Here is a 22,406-nt window from a genome sequence, read left to right on the forward strand (position 1 = left end):
TTTAAGACCTCATGTAACCATCAGTCTTACTGCCCAAAGTATTAAAAACTGGACATTTTTATCTTTTGAAGGTGATTTTACTTTCATTGTTTCCACATTGACTTTCTTGGACTACAGCACTTATTCTATATGGATGATTCTGCAATATACTACAGTTCAAAATACATGCAAGGCATGGATGAACAGATACAACAGATGCCATCTAAAACAAGCATCACCCGTAAGAAATTGTCAGCAGGGTATCTATTGGAAACTAATATAATAAAAATCCACACAATTTTTATCACAAAGCCCTTGAGATCTTGCATGCATCATCCTTGGGATTCCAGCATCTGGAATAAAGCCAGTGGAAAAAACCACAGACCCGGAAATCATTAGTGTATTTTCCATTACTGGAGACATTAGCTAGCAGTGACTTTGCTCCAGTTCTGTGCTGTGCATTGTGCCAGGGTTTCTTTGCTCAATTTATTAAGCTGGCGACACAGGCAATGTTAACTCTGGCATTGCAACTCTGTTTGCAGTCAAAATTGGTTTTTCCGGTCAGAAAAGCCAAGCTGAGAAAGTGGCAGCATACTGATCATCTCTCAATAACTTTCCATCCAAACTTCCTTGGGGAATGTGAGGGAGGAAGGGGACTTTTCAGCATACAGCCAGCGAATGAACTGTCGAACCCGAAAACCAAGTTTTCCTTCAGCTAAGTCTTTAGTCATCTAGACTAAAAGTCATCTCCTTTTAACTGGGGGGGGTCTGGCGGGTCCAGCCTGCTGAGCGAACTAAGAAGCAGTGGCAATGGAAAACTGCCTGAGGTGGAGAGGAGGGATGCCCAAAAGAACAAGGAGGCTGAGATTCTGGCAGCAAAACTTCTCATGTTGCTGTAGTGTTTCCATGTCCTGTTACACCGTATGCAACTACGCGGAGAACTAAGGCGTTGCTCAGGATCCACTCAAGCTGTCCTAGGCAGGAGCAGTAGTTTGTTTAGATTTGTAGAAAACATGTAAATAAAGGTATTTGGATGTCATCTAGCCTGTTCCCTGGCCCAAAGGCAGGGTCCACTGCGAGGATTCAACAGGTGGAGCTGACGTTGGCAATATTGAGCTGCAGTCAGCATCTGCTCTGATATGAAGAGTTGAGACATAAAGGTCTAATAAACGGCTGTTCCTATGTTTTGATCTTTCTTGAGAAGTGCAGTCCCGCAGCGTATTGGTGAAAGTCGCCGTCACCACCGTCCATTGTTAGTTACATCTGCGCTTGTAAATTAAATCTGGCTAAGACACAGTCTGAAGTACAGGCATGAGAGCATCTCTGCCATCCAGAGGTTAGCTTGCTTTAGGGCACAGCTGTGGGTTGTGCCAAATAACCCCCACCTGAACCCTGTTCAAGGGAGAGCACAAGCCAGAGACACTTCCCAGTGTGCGAACAGCAGACCCTGTGGAAAGAGGAGAGTTTAGCTGCACAGACCGAAAGAAACTGTGCTGCACCAGGGCCACAGAACAGGATGTGGGCAGGTTTTTTTTTATATTAGTACAGTTATAGTCACTAGGAAAATGAGCCACAAATCTAATTTTCCTTCAACTTTTCTCATCTTTGGTGGTCTGGGATCAATCGCTTCTTTTTTTGGCTCAGATTTCCATACTTCCTGTTGCAGAAGCAGGGATACACCCTTGTCCATCTGCAAACGCGTATTTCCAGCATCACAGAATTCAGCAGTCACGGATTTTCAGTACTCAGACCAGATGAAAAGGAGGTTCACAGCAGGACCAAAGGCTGGGTCCCTATTTTTGGAATTCTATCCCAATAAATGAATCTCGGGACTCTCCTCTGTGCTACCCAGCAAGCATTTACTGCTTGACCCTGTCTTCATGGCATTTTGTTAAAAAGGTGATGTTGCATTCATATCCCAAATCCTTTAATGCATTCTGAAATCTGTCAAATCAGTCACATTTCCACATCCAGAGCATTTCACAAACAACCCAGGACAGCTTGACTGCATGAATTACATGCCAAAAAGGCACGGTATAGTACCCATAATGTGAACATAACAGCAATCCCAAGGTTGCCTGTGATGATTAGATGCAAGTATAGGGACATGCCTATTTTTTTTCAGGAGAAAAGATTATGCATTATGATAAAGAGATTGTGCATTACATATATCTGTGCAATAACTAAATTTTGAAACCATTACTAACCGTTTCTATTCTGTTCCAAGCAGTTCCATATCATGCTTGAAAAATTCCTTTAAGTCTGCCAAAGGCCCTCTGAATACTTCATAATGTTGACTTCTTCCTACTCAATGATCACATAAGCCACCCCACTTTTGAAATGCAATTATATAACATTCCTATGGCAACTACAGCAACTGCTTACATGGAAAATTAATATTAGGAGAGTAACATATTTTTAGTCATCTTCTAATACAGTTTTGCTGCTGGAAATCTCAGAGGAATGGTACCAGTGAGGTGGTGCAGCTCCTTGTGGGACATCAAGGACTGCTCCTTGAAACTGAAGACTGCTATGTTAAGTAGCCACTAGGAGCCTAATTAACATTTTCACTTAGTACTACTCTCCTAATCGGAGAGCCAAATCAGATTTGTATTCCAAGGCATTGCTTCTAAAACAATAAATCAAAATGAAACATTCCTTGGCCATATTCCAATGAGTTGCTAAATGCTAGTTGCCTCCAAAAAGCAGAAATCAGCATCACTATAATGCAAGGTGTGGGTGGGGGGATTGGGGGGAAGCCATAAACTGTGATCTGTGAGTATATTGTCTCTACCTATCTACGTTTTCCATTCTTTCTTACTGTCAGAGCCATTTTCAAATATTCTGAAGCACTGCTGAAGAACAAGAGACAGATGAAGATCCCTTGTAATCTTAATCTAAAAAAAATAAATCACTATTTTTCAGTGATTTCAAGACTTTAGTCATCACACAAAATCCTATAAGAGCAATGAGCTAGATTTTCTAGATGCTGATTTGGCAGTATTATGCCAATTTGCACTGACATCTACTGCATTACATTTTGCAAACTGTTGGTGCAAAATTTGGGTGCGTGCTAGCCTGCTAGCCCTGATGCTGAGTAGGCAAATATATGTTCCATATAATAAACTGTTGTCTGTCGGTATTTTTTTTTATTTTTTTTTTTATTGCCTAGTAGCTAGGCTGGTCAGAAACTCAAGCATATACTCTATCATTTAGAAATAGCTTTTGAATTTGCTACAGTCCCTAGAGGATTTGGGGTCTTCTAAACTAATCAAGGATTTATGAGACATAAATACTACATTATGTCTGTGACAGATGAATTCTTCTCCCCACTAATGATCCTCTGGCCAGTCTAAGAACTGAGGAATGTTGTTGGATGAAAAATAGACATTGTAATACATTGCCTGAAGGGAGTTATACCAGAGAGAGAAATGAGGGAGAACCTTTTCCACGGGTGGTCATACAACTGTAAAATAGATACTGTGATCGTGGAAGGTTTTTTTTAATATTATTTGGATTTTAATGAATACTAAAAACATTTTATGTTCAATAACTTTGTTAACTGCACAAAATTCCACAGTGCACAGAACATCTAAAGAAAAGATGAAGAGCTTAAATTAATGTAAAAAAGCTCCATTGGCACAGATGAAGTCGCAATGGTTTATATCAACTGAGAATCTATCACAAAAATGAGATGTCGCTAATGGTTGTGAAGTGCACCTCTCTTTGTAAATTGTGGGAGACGAAAATGTGATATTTTTAGAAGCAATATTGTAAGAGACAACGTAAGCATACATGATATTAATGGCATAAGACATTAAGCTCTGAATGATTGCTTTTCCCTGCTTGCATACCAATGCATTATTTTATATTTAACTGATATCTCAGATGGGTATCTGTTCTTTCACCTCCTTTTTTTATGTAAGCTGTTGTCTCCTTTTTCTCTCTTACACATTTTGTTTGTTTGCCTTGATATTTTTAGGGCCTGCACATTTATTCTGGGAATAGGTTTTGTTTGTCAGGATGAGTCATGCCCAGCCTCTTTCTCTCATCCATACAAGCACACAAGCAGAACTGAAATGTCCCTTATGTCTTCAGAGAAGGAAGATATTGTCTTGATAGCACGTAATTTATTCCATCTAATAGAGCTCTTATCACAGGTGTACAGTGAACAAGAGCTACTTTTGACTCCTTTACAGGTGGGTTTGGCTTGGTTTTGTTTCGTTTTCTTTTCAACCCCAATGGAGACAATTCTTACTAGATTCACACTTCTTTTATGACCTGTGGGCTAATGCAAAAGCTGTTGGGTTCCTTACTGTTTAGCAAAATAGGTACTTATTTATTCCTACAAAATTTTTCCCTGCTTCTCCGATGGAAATGTTAATACTCAGTGCATGACCTTACATTGCTTTATAGACAGTATGTTATATGTTGCCATTGAGAATTTTATCTTTCATGATTTTTGTAATAACATTGAGGTTTTTAGTACTATTGTGCATTTGTTTTGTGTGCCAGTAATATTTTGTTCAGTTGCATCTGTCTGTATTTCCCTTGAACTGAAATGTATGCATGACTGCTATCAGTTATCACAACTGTAATACCTCTTGCATTTAGGACAGTGGTGCTTTTGCTTCCTTGACACATGCACATGCATGTGATGCATACATGTAACGGACAGGAAAGCGGCAATTCCTTAAGACAATGTGTTGGAAATACATCTTGTTTTACAAATATGTGTAACAATCAGCATTTTTGCTTTTCTTTTTAGAGATATATTTATGGATAAAACCTCATGTTAAAACTGTAGCTATTGACCGGAATTAGAAAGTAGGTTTCTTTGGATAATTAAATGAGCATAACCATGGTGAGCATAACTTACTATTTTTTTTTAATTCAGTCCTGGTCACAGCATGTAAGATAACCTTTTTGTTCCACTTTCAACTCCCACACTTCACTTAATTTTTCTTCTTAAATTGGATTAGAATCTCTTGAGTGGAAGCAATTACCTTGATTCCTTAAATTCTCTGTCAAAGAAAGAAGGTCTCTGAAACCTGAGTGGAAGGAACCATCTTCAGGTTTCTCTGTCCTTTGTTGTGAAATCTGCCAATCATTTTCCAGAGAGGATGTGAAAATAGGAAAAGGACATGAGGAGGGAAACAAAAAATGTCAGAAAAAATACACATACTTCTGTTTGTATTTTACTTTTTTAACTTCATGGTCATAAGACCAAAACTATAATTATTTTAAATTTGTATAATTTGCAATCTTTTAGTCCTCTCAGTTTGCCTGCACTGCTCTTGTGAGGTAGACTCACAAGGACATTATCCTCAGCAAGTGTAAATCACAACAGCACCATAGTGGATGCATGAAGTTTGTAAACATTTGTATTTTTGAACCTTCAGAGTCACAGGCATATACCAAAATGTAACTTGCAGCCTTCTTACCATCCTCAGATTTGTCCACTGATTCTAACTGAATTTGAGAGGTAAGCTTGCATGAATTGCATATGGAAGGATCAAGAGAGAGAGGTGTAGAAGGGAAAGCAAATGTATAATGCGTATGCATCAGTTCAATGCACGAAAGTGATCCGATGAATACTTTATAAGCCTATTTTATAAGAGTGCCCTGACTCCCTCAGTGTGCACTGTTTAAATTCAAAGTTTGTACATCCTGTATGGCATACTCGGTTGTCTCATTCCCAGTAATGGAATGTACTTCTTGTACACATTTTGCAGAGTAAAATGAGCCCCGATGCTAAGATACACGAAGAGGATATTGCTGTGAACTTCTAAAGTGTGTTGGCTCATTTCCTCCAATTCTTCTCATTGCTTAAAAATCGAATACATAGGAGAATTTTTGTCAGCTTAGATACAATGTTACTGTTAATCACTTGATGAAAAAGTTGCAGGTCTCATGCACAGCTAATGTAGGCCAAGACAGAGCAGCTCAGTTACAAGAACTGCATTTGTGGATGTATTATAATTTACACTTCTGCTGCCTTCTTGAATCATTGCTCCTGTAAAGTAAAGAGAAAAATGGAGATGAGTCGCTTTTGCTAAGAAGTGACAGGGAGAACATCCGTCTTTACGGAAGACTGATACTTCCAAAAGCGTACCTTAAAAATACCTCCCTTAGGAATGGCATGTTCTAACCTCAGAGGAAGCCGTACCTCCTCATCCACAGATTACCCCAACAAAAAAGCTCAAATAGTGCCTGGAAGCTTACAGGTACAAAACCTTTAGCAGGCATGAGATTCTGAAGTGAACCAGTTGCATTCACTTTCAGGTCAAAAAGAATTAAGCATATATCGAGAAGGATTCTTGCCTTCTCAAGCAACGGTTAGCTGATTTGTAACTACCGTCTTCACAAATGCAGAAAATGTACAAAGTTAAGGATACAAAATATTATGGGCAAATCTATGGAGCTGCACATTAGCCCAATGCCTGACTTTAGCTCCAGACACGCGGTGAAGGGAAATAGGACCATGAAAACTAAAAGACTATCATTAAAGGTTAAGTAGTGTGTTTACAAAAGCATGTATCCTGATCTGTCTCACTAGCAAGACATTCTTCCAGCAAGAACCACCACCAAAAGTCATCCCTTTTATACACTGAAGAATATATTTTCCCAGATCTTTTCCAACTCAAACATACTCTTATAAGTTATTTTAGTTTTATATTTTTTTACTTCCCTAAGCTTGGGCATATTGAAAAACTAATTTCATTTACCCTCCAGTCAAATTACTTTTTAATGTTTTCATGCCTTAGTTAAGCTTTTGCTGTAAATTCTAAAAGAAATTTTTATCTTAAGAAAATCTCAAACCCCAGTTTATCTTTTTTTTACATTATTAAAAAAGTTTCACAACAAGGGTTTTTTCCCTCTTAAATGTCTACATCTTCAACCAAATTTGGCCATATAGTCTCTTTTCTAAGGAAACATTGAAGAATTAAATGCTTAATGGGCAGGAAATTATAAACTCAAGCTCATATAATTACAATAAAGTATATTTGATTGTAAATCTGCATTGTTTCTTTCATGAAGTATCTGTATAATTGTCCAAACAATCAAAATTTAGGTGGCTAACTTTCACAAATCATTTAAAGAGTACAAAATTATGATAGCTATACGAGGTACTCTGTCTTTTAATGATAACATTGATCTGTTTTTTCCTCTTTCTTCCCTTAAAAAAAAAAAAAAAAAAAGAACAGTATTCCAATAAAGGGGTGTGTATTTACTTAGGTAATATGACATGAAGGTCTGATAAAATTACTTTAATCACTGAAGCACTGTCTAACTAGTAGAGATTTAACTGAAGGTTTAGTTAAATAAGGATCTATATCCTTCAGCAGCAAGAGTGAATCTGGTGGCGGTGTCGCTAGGATGCTCTAAGAGCATAAGCAAAATAATGTTTGTAGGGAAAGGGAATAATAAACGAGGGAAATGTAAGGAGATTTGCTGCCAAATTAACACTGTGATTATGAGTATTAAAAGGCTCTAACAAGAGATATTTGTCAGTAGTCTGTGGCCATTTTTTTTATAGCACGGAGAATGAAATAAACCCAGAGCAGTGAGTTGATAAAGCTCCTACTGAGCAAAGGTATGGCCTGGGTCCTCATGCCTGTGCAGAGGAACTTACATGATTCCCAACACACAGCTTCAGATCTCAGATCTCTCAGCTTAGGGAGCTGCCAACAATGAAGACTGTTTTGGATCTATGAACATTCAAACTGCAAATCCAAGCATCAGAAAAATTGTAGATCTTAGAAGATCCACTAGAGAAGGTTACACTTTCTGTTTCTACTGGTGAGGGCAGAAAAAATACGTCCTATGTTATCTAAATTAGGAGAAAAATACCTCGACATGATATTTTGGAGTCTGTAGCCCTTTGGAGGAGCATGACATTTTCTATGGAGATCTGTGCTACACTATTAGCACAATATACAGATTAAAATACATGAGGCAGGTACATACTCAAGGACATAATATATGCATGATGGAATAAAAGAGAAATGTCACGGTAGCACAAAGAAGTTAGTAGAGGTGATTCTCTTAAAATCTTTCAGATCCAGGGGAGGTGGGGAGGGAGGCGTCTTTTCCATCAAAAGGTCATTTTAGTCTAGCAGTCTAGAGCTATTCTGCTAGACCATCTGTTTTGCCCTCTCTGTTTTTTCCATTCTTTCAAGTCAATGTCTTCAGTATTCAAAACGAGGTGGAAGGAACTGTTTACTTTGGAATATTACATAATTGTTTTTTCATTCTTTAGCTTACAACCCCGTCCCCCCGTCCCCTTGGGTGGATCCCATCTGGCCCCACAGACCTGTGTGTCTGTCTAAGTGGTGTAGCTGGTCACTAACCATTTCCCCTTGGGTTATGGGGGCTTCATTCTGCTCCCCATCCCTGTCTTCCAGCTCAGGGGGCTGGGTACCCCAAGAACAGCTGGTCTTACTATTAAAGACCAAAGCAAAGAAGGCATTAGGTACCTCAGCCTTCTCCTCATTCTTTGTCACAATATTTCCCGCTGCATCCAATAAAGGATGGAGATTCTCCTTAGCCCTCCTTTTGTTGCTAATGTATTTATGGAAACATCTTAATGTCTTTTATAACAGTAGCCAGTTTAAGTTCTGGCTGGGCTTTGGCCCTTCTATTTTTGTCCTTGCATAGTGTCACAACATCCTTGTAGTCCTCCCGAGTTACTTGCCCCTTTTTCCAAAGGTCATTAAACCCTCTTTTTTTTTCCTTGAGTACATACATAGTATTTCTTATGTTGAATTATGAACTTTTTAAAATAATGGTATATGAACCTGATTAATTTGAATATGACATGGTGAATTTGACAATGTTTAGAAAGAGTAGTCCTCATCCATCAAACTTTTAAATATCATTACAGATGAGGTAGGCAAAATATTTTCCCCTTCTCATCAACTCTGGTATGACTACCTAATGCATTTTTTAAAATATATCTACTTTAATAGAAATAAAGTAAAGGGTTGGGAGATTTTTTTAAGCAAAATAAGAAAATTATCCCTGGAATCCTTGCTTCCCCTCCCCCTGGTCATGCTTTTCAGTTTTTGTTAGTATGCTATTAAAAGCAAAAGGATTAATATTTTTGTAGACCCTTTACGTCAGTGTTTGCAGTGAGATCATAATGGGGCGACCCTTTCATTTACCTTGTTATTTCTTTCTCTGTACTGAAAAAATGATGGTTTGTTTTTCCTGAGGGAGGCAAAATTGATGGCTATATTGCCACCACTGTTCTCAGCATTCTTGTGAGCAGGGGCATTTCTAAAATTCCTGTTTGGACAAAGAAACTCCACAAAACACAAATCCATGCAAATTCATTGTCAAGGCATTTCCTGAGATACTACATTGTACATATTATACCTTTCTACCATAAGAGATTTAAAGCTGAATCTAATTTGGAAAAGTGAGATTGTATTTTATAGTGAAAATTTTACAATACAATCATGTGTCTCTAATGCCCATAGAGAATGATGGTTGTCCAGGTAGCTATACTATTCTTTTTAAAAATTGCTGAATTGCTTTTGAGATTAATTCATATATCTGGTACTAAAAACGCATGAAGGATTATGTCTGGCTGGTTTTTGGTTAGTAAAAATACTTCACTTAGCAGACCTGGACATGATGTAAAAGGATGTTTCAACTCGATGTTTCAATGGGAGGAAAGACTGGGAACATTTTTCAGCAAGGATTAAACAGCTCCTAAAGCCTAATTCCGTACATTATAAGGCAAAGTAAACTTATTATGATCTTCAGATCTGATGTACTCCTTGACAGAGAATGAAATATTTCCCTGAATTAGGTTTTGCATGAATTATGCTTAAACTTAAAAGAACACAAAACCCAAAAAGACTTTCTAGTTCTGATTTCAACATTTCAAGAAATAGTGAATTCAATACATCAATTGACAAGTTGCCCTAGCAACAACATCCTGTTCCAAACATGCTTGCTTTCTAGTCTTAATTTATCCAGCTTCAAATTTAAGACTTCTAGCTTACAAAACTCCTGCTAGACTGAAGAGCTTCTCAAAGTTTCCTTTCTCATAGCAGTGGCACCAGTACCGAACCCAGAGGCTGCTCTCCGCTCCCGCTTGACATCTCTCCGGGCAGTTTTTCTGGGCAGACCCGGAGCCCAGCTGCTGGAGGGATCTACATTGCAAACGTGTACATAGATATTCTCAGTAGCCAACCTCCACCCTGCTCGGGCAGAGAGAGGGACAGGATGAGTCCCTTGGTGCTGCCTGCATTTGTGCAAGCGCTCCGTGTGTCTGTCTGTGTTACCTGTACGACTGGCAGTTTACCGAGCTATACTATACTGACCAACACATGTGGTGTGTGCGTGCGCTCTGTGGGCACGTGCCGGCTGGGAACACGGGCTCAGCATCACTGCTGGCTGGACGCGGGGGCACGGAGCTGCAGCTGCCTCCTCACTGCAAGATTTGGCAATTGCTAACCGCTGCATCTGCTTCTGCACCAGGGACTTATTTCCCACAGACCCACCCAGCGTGATCCTGAGTGTTTTCAGAGCCGTGGCTTGCCAGGACAGAGTTCTCCATCCTGTGGGAACGGACTGCGTTCATGAACGCTTTGCTGAGGAGCACAGTATGCAAACCGTGAAGCTCGTTCTTGACCAGTACCCAGTCATTCTTCTGCCTCCACCTGCTTGTTTCCTCCTGTCGTTTGTGCATCATTTGAAGACTGTATCAGTAATTATTCTCCCCCAAGACATTCATCACCTCACTGAGTATCTTAGAGCCAAAAACCGATCCCTGTGAATCAACCTCCATAGCCACTTAACAATGAGTCCCGCTTATAATTATATTGAGATAGATATTATTTAGATAACTTTTAATAGACTTTATGTATAGCTTGCGATTTTATTGTTTCACATTATTTATCAAGACACTGTGCCATATCAAGTCAGAATAGAAATCCAAGAATATTACAGCAACAGTATCTTTACAAGTCAAATTTGTATACGTCAAAAAAAGCCCTCAAGTTACTTTGACAAGATCTGTTTTCCAGAAACCTGTGTTGATTTGCATTAATTAAATTGCTCTCTTTTAATTTTTTATAAACTGAGTCCCATATTAGGTGACTAATATTTTTTTCCTCAGACTGATTTTATGATGACAAGCTTGTAACTAAATAGGTTATTCTATTTATTCTTTTTTAAATATTGGCACAACATTCATTTTACTTCCAGATGATTCCTGCATGTCCTCCATGTTTCAATATTTTTGAAAATCAACCTTGACAGCGTAGAGAACTCCTCTGACACTTCTGTTATAATTCTTTGATGCAAATTACATAGACATGCTGATGGTACATCCAAGTGAGAGGCAGAAAGAGCTTAACATCCTTCAGAATAACTTTTGTAATGGAAATTTTTTTATCATCGATTATGATGGGACTATATTATCTGGATTTTTCCCCCAGAAGAATAGAAATAGTGAAGTAAACTTTTTACTTTGTCCAACGAGAATCATTGTGTATTCATAATATTTTATTTTATTCTGTGTTCAAACACAGAGAAGCCATGCCCAAATGAGAAAATTAGCCACATATTTTCTTTGCCGATTTGCTACCCTGGAAACTTTGGGTCCATGACTTAGGACAGTGTGTTGAAACATCTTTGCCATTGTTTTGGGTTTGTGTGGTGGGGTTTTGATAGCAGGTGAGGGTCCACAGGGCCGGCTCCTGTGAGGATCTGCTGGAAGCTCCCCCGGCTCCAAGCCGGACCCGCCTCTGGCCCAGGCCGAGCCCCTCAGGGACAGTGGAAACACCGGTGGGAGAGCAGATTTCAGAGGGGAAACCTGCAGGGAGTGGGGGATTGGAACGGGAGAGGAACCCCTCTGTGGGTACCGAGGTCAGGGAGGAAGGCAGGAGGGGATGCCCCCGCAGCCCGCGGTGAGGCGGCAGGCTGTCCCCCCCAGCCATGGAGGGGAGCGGGGGCCCCCCAAGATGGCCGCCGCTCCGTGGGGAAGCCCGCGCTGGAGCAGGCTGGGACTGAAGATTGGCCCACGGAAAGGACCCACGCCAGGGGATTTTGTGAGGAACTGCAGCCCGTGGGAAGGGACCCACCTTGGAGAAGTTGGTGGAGGACTGTCTCCCACGGGAGACCCCCCACGGGGGAGCAGGGCCCGAGTGCGGAGTCCTCCTCCCCTGAGGAGGAAGGAGCGGCAGAGACAAGGGGTGAGGAACCGACCCCAGCCCCCATTGCCGGGGGAGGAGGGAGAGAGAACCGGGAGGGGGGGTGAGCCGGGCAGGAGGGAGGGATGGCAAGGTGTTCTAAGGTTTGGGTTTACTTCTCAGTATCCTTGATTTGATTTGATTGGTAGTAAGTTAAATTGACGTTGTTTCTTCCCCAAGTTGACCCCGTCTTTTGCCCGTGCCTGTCCTTGTCTTGACCCACAAACGTTTCTTTATATTTATATATTCTCCCCATCCCACTGGGGCCAGAGGGGGAGGAGTGAGCGAGCGGCTTCATGGCACTTTGTTGCTGGCCGGGCTTACACCATGACAGCCATGATGGGCACGGATGGGGGCATCCCCAGGAGACCTCCTGAAGCTCCCCAGTCACATTAGCCCACAGCCAACACATAGCAGGGGAAGGCACAGAAACATTAACTTCACTAAGCAGCTGAAGAGTTGCAATTACATTCAGCTCACTTCACTTTTTCTTTACTTTTACATTGTGGTTGGTCACATTTGCACTGGAACAAAACTGAAAAAGAAGCTGAATTGACACCGTAAATGAAATCCAGCCGATGGGTATCTTAACTTTTCTCCATTCACCCTAGACCTGAAGTATGCATTGCACCTACCTACAGTACAGAAAAACAACTCAACTGCATTGCTTCCAGTTACCCTGGCTTTACGTAGGCAAAGTGATTTTTTTTTTTTTTTGTTCTCCTCAGTCTTCAATACTTATTATTCTGAGATGCTAACTTCTTATTGTGTTGATCAGAGGGAGTACACATACTAATCCCAGGTGATTAAGTTCCATATTTGAAGGGATAAAAGAGAAAGAGGGATAAAGAAAAAAGGGATAAAAGATCTGTCTCTTCTTTGTGAAGAGAACGGACAGCTAGGGATTTGTGTATCTCGATTTAGGAGCCATTTTTTGTTTGCTATTACAGGTTTTACTATATTTTATATTAATTTTTAATAGTTTGTCTTTGTAAAATTTACAGCTATAACAAAAAATGAAATTATTTGGAATATGGGTAAAAGACAGCACTTGTGTAAATTTGACATTTTCCTTTCAATGGTCATTAAGTTTTGCAGGTACAGTTATTCCTCGCAGCAATGATCTTACAAAAAATGAATTAAAATTCTGTTGACTTAAAATATTATATAATAGTATTAAAGCAAATTTCCTGTTAAAAAATCCAAATGCTTCATTATTATTTTCCCCAAATTTCAAATCCCTGTTTGCATTCTGGCTTACAAATTTTTAACTTTTATGATGCAGAATTATATTTTTGTGTGTGTGTTTTGTGATTAACTGCATCTGCAAAGCTCATGTCTGCTGATTGTTTATGTCCGTAATCAGCTGTGCAATCAGACAACTAAAGGAGTTGAGTAACTCAACTAGTATACATGTACTTCCAAAAAAACCTGCAAGTACAAGAGGGGAAAAGTATTGCGCTATCATTAGTGAACTATAATCAAAGACTTCACTGCTATGCTTTGGACTTTAGAAAGGGGTGTAACTCTGTAATGGTGACGATTCTTACTGCAAGCATTTTGGATACACAGAAAGTTCTGCTTTCTGGTGTAAGGTACACTGAAGGTGGCCACAGCTCCCCAAGGGGATTCGGCAAGGTCTGAATTGCCATCTGGCTGCTCTGCAGTGATCACTGTCACTGACTGTATGCAGATTTTGCTCATAGTGGATACATTTTTCACGTCTTTCCCTCCACATAACATGACTAACGGCAGCTATTTTACCATGTAGAAGCTCTCCTAGCATATGATAGTCTAGTTATTCACCCTGACTGCACATGGCAAGTGTGGCCCACGCAATGGGTTGGCTTTTTATTTCCAGAAGTCCCAGTGTATTAGTTTTAATCTTCAACATCAAAAGTGATTTGTGTTCAGATCACTAGGGATAACTGTGCCAGCACACTGGGCTGTAAACTGAGAAATTGGAGGATGAGATTCACTGTAAAACAAAGATCTAGGTGGCGTTTCCCCAAAAGACCCCTTGTCGAGGTGACAAATTTTACCTTTTGACAAATAAATCTCAGGTTGTTTTTCATTTAATTACTAGAATGCCCTTTTTCCCTTTTCACATTTGAAATGGCTTGTGTTTTCCCTGGATACCTTTTAGGTCAGAATCTGATATCAAAGACAAGGTCTCCTGTCTAATGCATAAGTGCAAACAACTGTGGTTACCTGGAATTCATAGAATCTTTAGTTTTGAATGGATTGTCTAAAATTTTATCAGTCATTTCTTCAAGACATTTTATTTACAAAGACATGAGTTACTGAATAAAACAGATAACAATTTTTTCCTTTTTATACAGGTACAAACCTCAAATATTAAAAAATAATAATAATTTGGCAAGAATAATCGAAGGTTTTTTAATTATCAAGGCAAGTAGGATATTTATCCGATGAACATCCATACATTTGAAGAGAGCATTTATCTTAATGATTTTGATGTAAACCTAACAGAACTGAAACATATTGTCCCAAAAATGACACCTCAGCTGTGGAACCGAGAAGTGAAGATGGCATTTAATCCCTAATTTTACAGTCACATACATGTTGACAACTTCTTACCTTCAAAGATGAATTCATATGAGCTGTAGTGTTCAATCATGTCAAAAGTATTCACCTACTCTTAGGAATTTAGAACCCAGTTTAATCCTTGCATTTAACTTTTAGCACATGCTAAACCCAAATGTTTATATGTGGCAGGGGGAGGAGAAGAAGAAGGTAACAGGGGAGAGAGGGAGATGGGCTAAAAGGAAATCGCCTGCGTTTACTTATGTGATATATAGCCTATTTAACAGAGGATTTTATGAGCTGCAATTACCTGTACCTCTCATGAGAGACCTTTTTCTTTCATTCTAGCCATCACAGTCAAACAAGAAACGTGTGTTGCACCCTTTTAGTCTTATCACTACCACTGAATCAGGTAGGAAGTTGGTATCATGACTTGTCATAAATTGTCATAATCTGCAGTATTGTTTTTAAATTTTCTATAGAATTGTATGAACAATTCTACAGTACATGTTAATTTCCATCAATTAAGTGTCGATGAAGTTTGCCTAGTGTCATGGCACAAAGTGGATTGGACCCTTAGCTACAGAACAAATTCAGTGCAAAGCAGTGTTAGAAGCCTTCCAGTAAAACCCAGTCCTCGTGGAGTCAGAGGTTTGTCTAGTCTGTGATGTTCACTTGCCCCTAACCAGGGCTTAGAAACAGCATGTCTGAGAAAATACATTTTACTGGCACTTTTCTGAAGTGACTACTTTGTTCTGCAGTTACTTACCTCTTATAAAAAAATACCCAACAAGCCCAACCAAACAAACCACAAAACTAATACTCTTGTGAAAAAGACATCTTAGTAGCAACCCACAAGGCCAATACTGTGGTAGTAACTTCAGAATGGAAGGAAGGGTCTAAACAGAAAGGTTTGTAAATCATTGAATTAAGAATGCAGGGAGTTGTATAAAAATCATAGGCAGACTAGAACAAATAACTGTGATAGCTCCTGGTGGATGGTCCTGGTCACCTTTGTGAGAGGATATCTTAGACACTCAGTATGTAATCACTCACAGGTATACTCTCCTAAATGTGCAATCTTGGGTGTGGTCGTTACAGCAATTAAAAGCTGATATAATATGCATCCAGCTTATCTATGGAATAGCTAGACTGGGTATTGATACTACCATAGAAGCACAGAGGTAGAAGCAGCTGTAAATCTTAAGAGCACAAGTGAGGTAAATATTAACACAGTTAGCTTGCTCTGAAAAGAAGGCTGCTTCATGTTAGGTGCTGTTATTTGCTAAACATCAGATAGGTCGTCTATACCTGGTTCAGTATCACTGGAAAAGGGAATCTAAACCTCCCTGTGGGGTGCTCATACCAAGTGCTTAGTCCTTTAAGCAGTCTCTCTCTTTAAAGCAGAATTTATAGTGGAAAGGGTTTACTTCGATTTCCTGGGGAAGGCTGGTAATCTAAGTAAATGTCACTGAGAAATACCCTGTATTTTTAAAGCCCATGGAGTCTCAGCTTGGAAGGAGAAGAGCCAAACAGATCTCATAATCATAAATGTCTTCCATGTCCAAACCGATGACTCACTTGACTGAGAAGGCTTGGAGTCAGCTCAGGGGGCAGGGTGGTGGTCTGCTGCTTCCCTTCCCTCGCTCCCTCCCTTCCTTCCTCGAGCTAGATTTGGCTGTTCCCTTCAGCAAAATTTCACACAGGTGTGAACTTCACTAAAGGTAAAGCACTCTCTGCTGAGTTTTTAAGGAGTACTAATTTCATACCACATACAGCAATGGTTTTAAGAAGTGCAGATGACAGCTGGGCACCAGCTCCTTTCATCCAGATGTCAAAGTCCTTTGTATCAGAAGAGGTTTACAAGCTGCTCCTAATAAAGTTGAGTCTTTACTAGAAAATCAGAGCTGAAAGGACCTATGCCCCATATACAATTTCACAAACCACCTTCCTTCAACCATACCCACAAAATCTTAACAATAATTTGATAAAATAGCCATGCAATGTGTTTAGTACACTCCAAACAACTAAATTCATCTCCAGCCACAAACTTCAGTTACATTATGTGCTCTGTAACTTTGATAAAATCATTATTAACCAGAGTTATGTAACATAGGCTAAAGAAATATGACAGGATGAAATTATATGATTAATAAATTTCCTTACAGTAAGATTTGCTTTAGAGAGGGGAAAAAATCCACCGTGCTTTCCTGCCTCATATTTTACTGAAAAACATAAAGTCACTTTCCTAATGTGTTTGGTCTGAAGAAAGTGAATGCCATGGGTTTTCCAATGTTTCAGATGCAGCCATCGATAAGAACAATGTTGAGGGCCATAATCGATAAGTTTACAAGGCCGCAGTCATAGGCCACCAGGAAATCCATTTTGACTTAATCAGCTTTCCAATTTTTCAGGTAAAATATAGCACTTCTGGATCATATCCAAGCAATGAAGACACAGTATTGAAATGATTAGATACAGTTTGAACAGTCTTCACAATGTTTAAATCAAGATGGTATTTTAGCAAACATTAACACTTGGTTTTCCCCATCTTGTGTACCCCATTCCTCCCCTTTTGGCACTGCAAGGAAAACTGTGCTCTCCCTACTTAAAACTTAGGACATCCGTGTCTCTGGATGGATATTCTGCAACAGGTTAAATGTGTGAAATATCTGTATGTGATAAAACTGCTGTTTGCCAAAATTACGTTCTGCTACAGCAAAAAGACATTTCACAAGGTATAACACTATTGAATGATTTTCAGCATTTTCTGAAAAGGGAAAACATCCCCCCCCCCCCCCCCCCCCTTTTTTTTTTCCTCCAGTTTAGCACTTACCTTTTCTTTCTTGAGCTTACATACCATGGTTCAGTGCTTCAGGTGCCGAGTGTCTCAGCTGACTAAAGAGCATGAAAAGCTGCAGCTGGGGCAACCACTGAGAACAGCGGTTGTACTGGTATGTCACAGAGATACTTGTTTGCATTTCTGGCAATGTCTACAAAGAATTTTCCACAACTGAAAGCTAAGCGCATTTCACATATTTTTGTTTACCTCTAAAGTTCATATGCAATAGAGAAAACAGTGAGAACAGAGATAAAATTTGTGTATCTGAATTTGTTATGCCAAAGCAATACTTTGGTTAACAGCTAGAACAACTCCTTTTCTTGGTCTCGGGCACCTTCTCTGGGAGAATCGAAGGAGGCTGAGAATGGTTTGATCTGTGTGTATCTTCTTCTTGCCCCTGCATGTTTCTACCCTGCCTTTGGAAAAAGCATTAGGAATAAAACTATTTTGTGGAACTATCATATTTACATTCTTCCCCAAACAAGCTGCATCTTTCTACGAGGAGCCCGTGGGGAGTGTGTTGTTCTATCAGCTGTAGATCTACATGATCCCCTACTAAACATTTCCTTTTCACAGAAAGTAGGAGGATGATCTGGACAATGAACCTCTAGTTTGAAGTTCCTAATTCTTTATCATGTTTGAGTGTAAGTTAGCAGTTTTAGTTGCAGTCATACAGTGATTTGGGTTGGATACTATTACTATTAGACACATTGCCCACACCCTAGGTATGTAGGTAGTAGTAATCAAATGAATAGCAAGACATCCAGATGATACAGTGGAAACTCCTTTGTCAAATCTACAGGAACTTAGTTTTAAACCTCTGTTCTCCAGCTTCCAAAGTTCTTTAACTGAGGAGGAGTTGCTGGCTATATAGTATTACTACTTTCTGTGAAATGAGGATTAAATGACACCACCACAATACACTTTTTTAAAGTAACCATGATTATAACGGACTAAAGACATTTAAAAGTCCATTTCCAATATCCCCTTCTATGAGCAAATTGCTGTAGTTGCCATAGGGCTGTTGTTGACTTAAAAGAAATGAAGAATTCACTCTATCAATATGCAGTTTGTGCTGAAGATGATGGAGAAAAATGGTACGCAGCAGTTTTTTTCAGTTGTCTTCAAGCTGATGACATACTCTTCCATTTTGTAGTTCAACAAATCCAAAATTTTGAAGTCATAACTGGAACGATTTCACGAGTCTTACCAGCATCTGAACTGAGGCATCTACTGATATATTTCCTACATTTAGTTGTGCTCTGTTGCTCGTCAAAGGCTATTTACGCATCTTCTTTGATTCTGGATTCCAACTACTTCATTTTCTTTAGACCTTGGTTTTAAGAAATGTGCTTCAGGAGGTTGACTTTTATCTCTATAAATCTCAGTGCCTCATAACACAATGTCTTTGAATATGTTTTTGACCTCGGTTTTGCTTCTGTTAATGCAAAGATTTTCCCCCATAATTACTGATTTTACATTTTTGCTAAGGACAAGTGGAAGACTTGACTCTTCTGTTTCCTTTTCCTTCATTTCATTGGAGCGTTTGGTCCTAGATGGTTTATACCACAGGTTGCTGCATTTGCTCCAGCTCCTTTCCTCTACCATTTTGCTTTTCTTGATTAAATAATGTCCTCTCTGCTCTTTTTTGAATCAAAGGAACCTTGGATATTGACAGTGATCCTGTTAATATTTTGATTCATGTTCCGGTTCCACATTGCAGATATTCTGGGGAAAGAGAAATGCTTTTTACCTGCTGAGGCTTGTTTTAATCACGAGAGTGACTCAACTCCTGACATTTTGAATATGATGGCTTAGGGCCCATAGGTCAATGGGCTGAAGAACAGAAGAGACCAACAGCCTTTCTCATGCTACCCCCTGCCCTCTAAAATCTAGGGGGGTTTTGTTGCACTGAGCTACCTGGTGCGGACACAGCCACCGGCACACTTGGGGAGCCCTGCTGCCAGGGTACGCTCCTCAGCTCTTGGAAGTTCTGGTATGGGCTTCAGTTTGAGTTCTTATCCTCCTTCTAGTCTCTACTTTGATAAGGCAATTAGACCCACAATTTGTGAAGCATCAGCCAAAGGGAAGGTTAACATGAAGTGTTGACAACAGTCATGTTTCCCTTGGGACAGAGAAGTGTTCTGAGAGAGCTCCTGTTCCTCCACTCCAGTCTTTCCATTTATTTCCACGAATTTGGCAAAAACCCAGTTCTACCCTCTCCATGTCAAAACAGTAAGTTCAGTGAAGTTACAAAGTGGTAAATTAGAAACAAATAAAACGGAAATAAATTAATTAGAAAAAAAAGATTCCTATTTTTTCCTTTTATTTATGTTATTTTTGGTTATTATATTATACTAATATTAAAATGTTAGAAACAAATAAAATTCTCCTATGGCCCATGAAATTGTGGAATTTAGTGCCTAGCTAGCGATTTTGGTGTCTAAATTTATCAAGATAAAAAAACTCTGTGGATTTCTCTATGGATAACCAGTATCTAGAGCTAGTAGTAAAGCAGAAAATGTCAAGCTTTGTTCTCTAGTTGTTAAAGATACAGATGAATTTTAATGCAGTGGAAAATAATTTAATTTCTTCTTACTATGAAGTTTCTTGTGATTTTTCTTCTAATTTATCTGGTTTGGCTTCTGCTGAAGACATTTTTTGGAATATATGCACCATGAGCTTGATTCTGGGCAGAGGTTTCTGTGGTTTTTAACTATAGCATTCTTTAGAAAGACATCTAATCCAAATGAGGAATGAACATCTCAGCTTTTTCTGATCTTTATTTGTAGAAGGCAAATGCCAGGCTTCACAGAAATCAGACTGCATTTTGAAATTAATCCTGTTCCAATGCAATGAATTTTCACCTGAATATATTCGATGAAACTCCTGTTTATGTGAGTCTTTGCAACCTGGAAATTCTACCGAGATTAATCCCATTGGAGTTCCAGTAAAATGTAAAACCTAATTCACTTGTGAGGAAGAAAGGAGTTTAAGTTCCAGTAAAACACTTCATACATCACTAACTTGCCTTTTTTTTTTTTTTTTTTTTAGTATATTTTCATGGCTGACTATCTCCGTTTTGCTGCACTTATTGTATTTTCCAATGGTAAAATCTTGGTCATGAAGTTTTGCCTTTATTTTGTGGAAGCTGCAAGTCTTCTCAGGATGTGCTTGAACCACATAATCTATATTAAGCCAAATAAAACTAAACGCATCCTTAAAATTAAGCTGGTGCTTACTTTCTATGCTTAATAGAAATGAACTAAGCATGCGTCTAAGTATTTGTTGGGATTGAAGTCTGCTTGCTGAGTTAGAGGATAGAGTTTTTGGATTAGTTTTTAACAGTCCTCTTCATACAAACACAGATGGAGCATTTAAATGTCCTGATTGCTCACATGTCCTCATGATCTGTAGCCAGGATCTGGTACGGATTTTTTTAGTTCAGTCAGAACAAGACTTCATCTGGAAAGCAGCAGATGGAAGGAAGGGAAGGGATCCAAGTTTTTAGTCCTTTTTTTTTTCTTTTCTGAACAGATGTTGTTGAGATGATCGAGCTACAGAGCCACAAATCCAACCAAAAAGTGGGTAAAGAAATATATACAAACATATGTTGATATTTGGTGTATAGTTAATCAGGCAGGCTACAGGCACCTACTGCTGACAGAATATCCTCCTCACATATGATGGAGATGACAGGATTTTTAAGATTACTACAGATGAAGAATTTAATTTTGTGTACTCTTTTGCTTTCTCTTTCAGTCAGGAAAACAGCTAACCACAACACTGATACTTTAACAGTCAAATGGTTCAGCACAGGACCAGGAAGTTGGCCAACAGCAAGCAGTCAAGTACATGGAAGGGAATTTTACTAAAAGGAGGGGAAAGTTCTACCATATGGCTCAGGTTCACAGATTTCAGTTTGGTGCAATAATCTCACTGACAACTGTCAGGTGGGATACTAAATGCATGGAGGAATAATTGTATGGGATAGGATTTACTGATCGGTTAAGAAGTGATAGTTCCCTGACTACTCATTCTCAGCAGAAGATAAGATTATTAAATTAGACTTGCAGGATATACTGATCTCATCATGGTGGTCATGATAAAGTAATTCTGATTTTGTCAATGATACATTTATTAATATCTCTACATCTTTAAAAAAAATATTCAAGACTTTGATGACAGTTACTTCGAAGTAAACTGTAAATGAGACATGCTTAATTTTTATTTTTTTTTTTAAACTCCCCAGTTAAATTAAATATATGCAAAACTTTAAAAAAGTTTCTAATTACAGCTTATTAAAGCTTGTTCTACCTAGTAACTTCCCTGTTGGAATTCAGTAATTATGAACGAAGGGGATCCCAACAGGCACCTGTTTTACACTTGAAAGCTCAGAATTACTGCTCTACAGTAACACTTTGTGTTATGTAACGTAAGTCAAAGGAGGAATTATACAGCAGTATTTCTCTTATCTTCTCTGGAAAGACCAGAAATTGAATTCATATTGGATGGGACGGGTTGTTGTCACTGTACAAACACTAACGACTGCCATATCCATGGGCCTAAAGAAATAACATAATATGCAAAATACCTACACTGAAACAATATTTACCCTTTTTTCAAGAAAAAGCTTCCAGATCCTTAGATGAAAAGTATTTAACTGGAAACCATTACACTGTATGTACTAAAAATCTTCTCGTATCATCTAGGTCATATTTGACTGACCATATAGAATAAAATTGTCTTAATTTTTTGAGGTATGAACAGGCTACAGTAACAGAAAATAGTAACAGTCTACATAAAAGATGTAAAACTCTGGATTTTTT

This window comes from Accipiter gentilis, chromosome 31, assembly GCF_929443795.1.
Source record: "Accipiter gentilis chromosome 31, bAccGen1.1, whole genome shotgun sequence".
Classification (NCBI taxonomy): Eukaryota; Metazoa; Chordata; class Aves; order Accipitriformes; family Accipitridae; genus Astur; species Astur gentilis.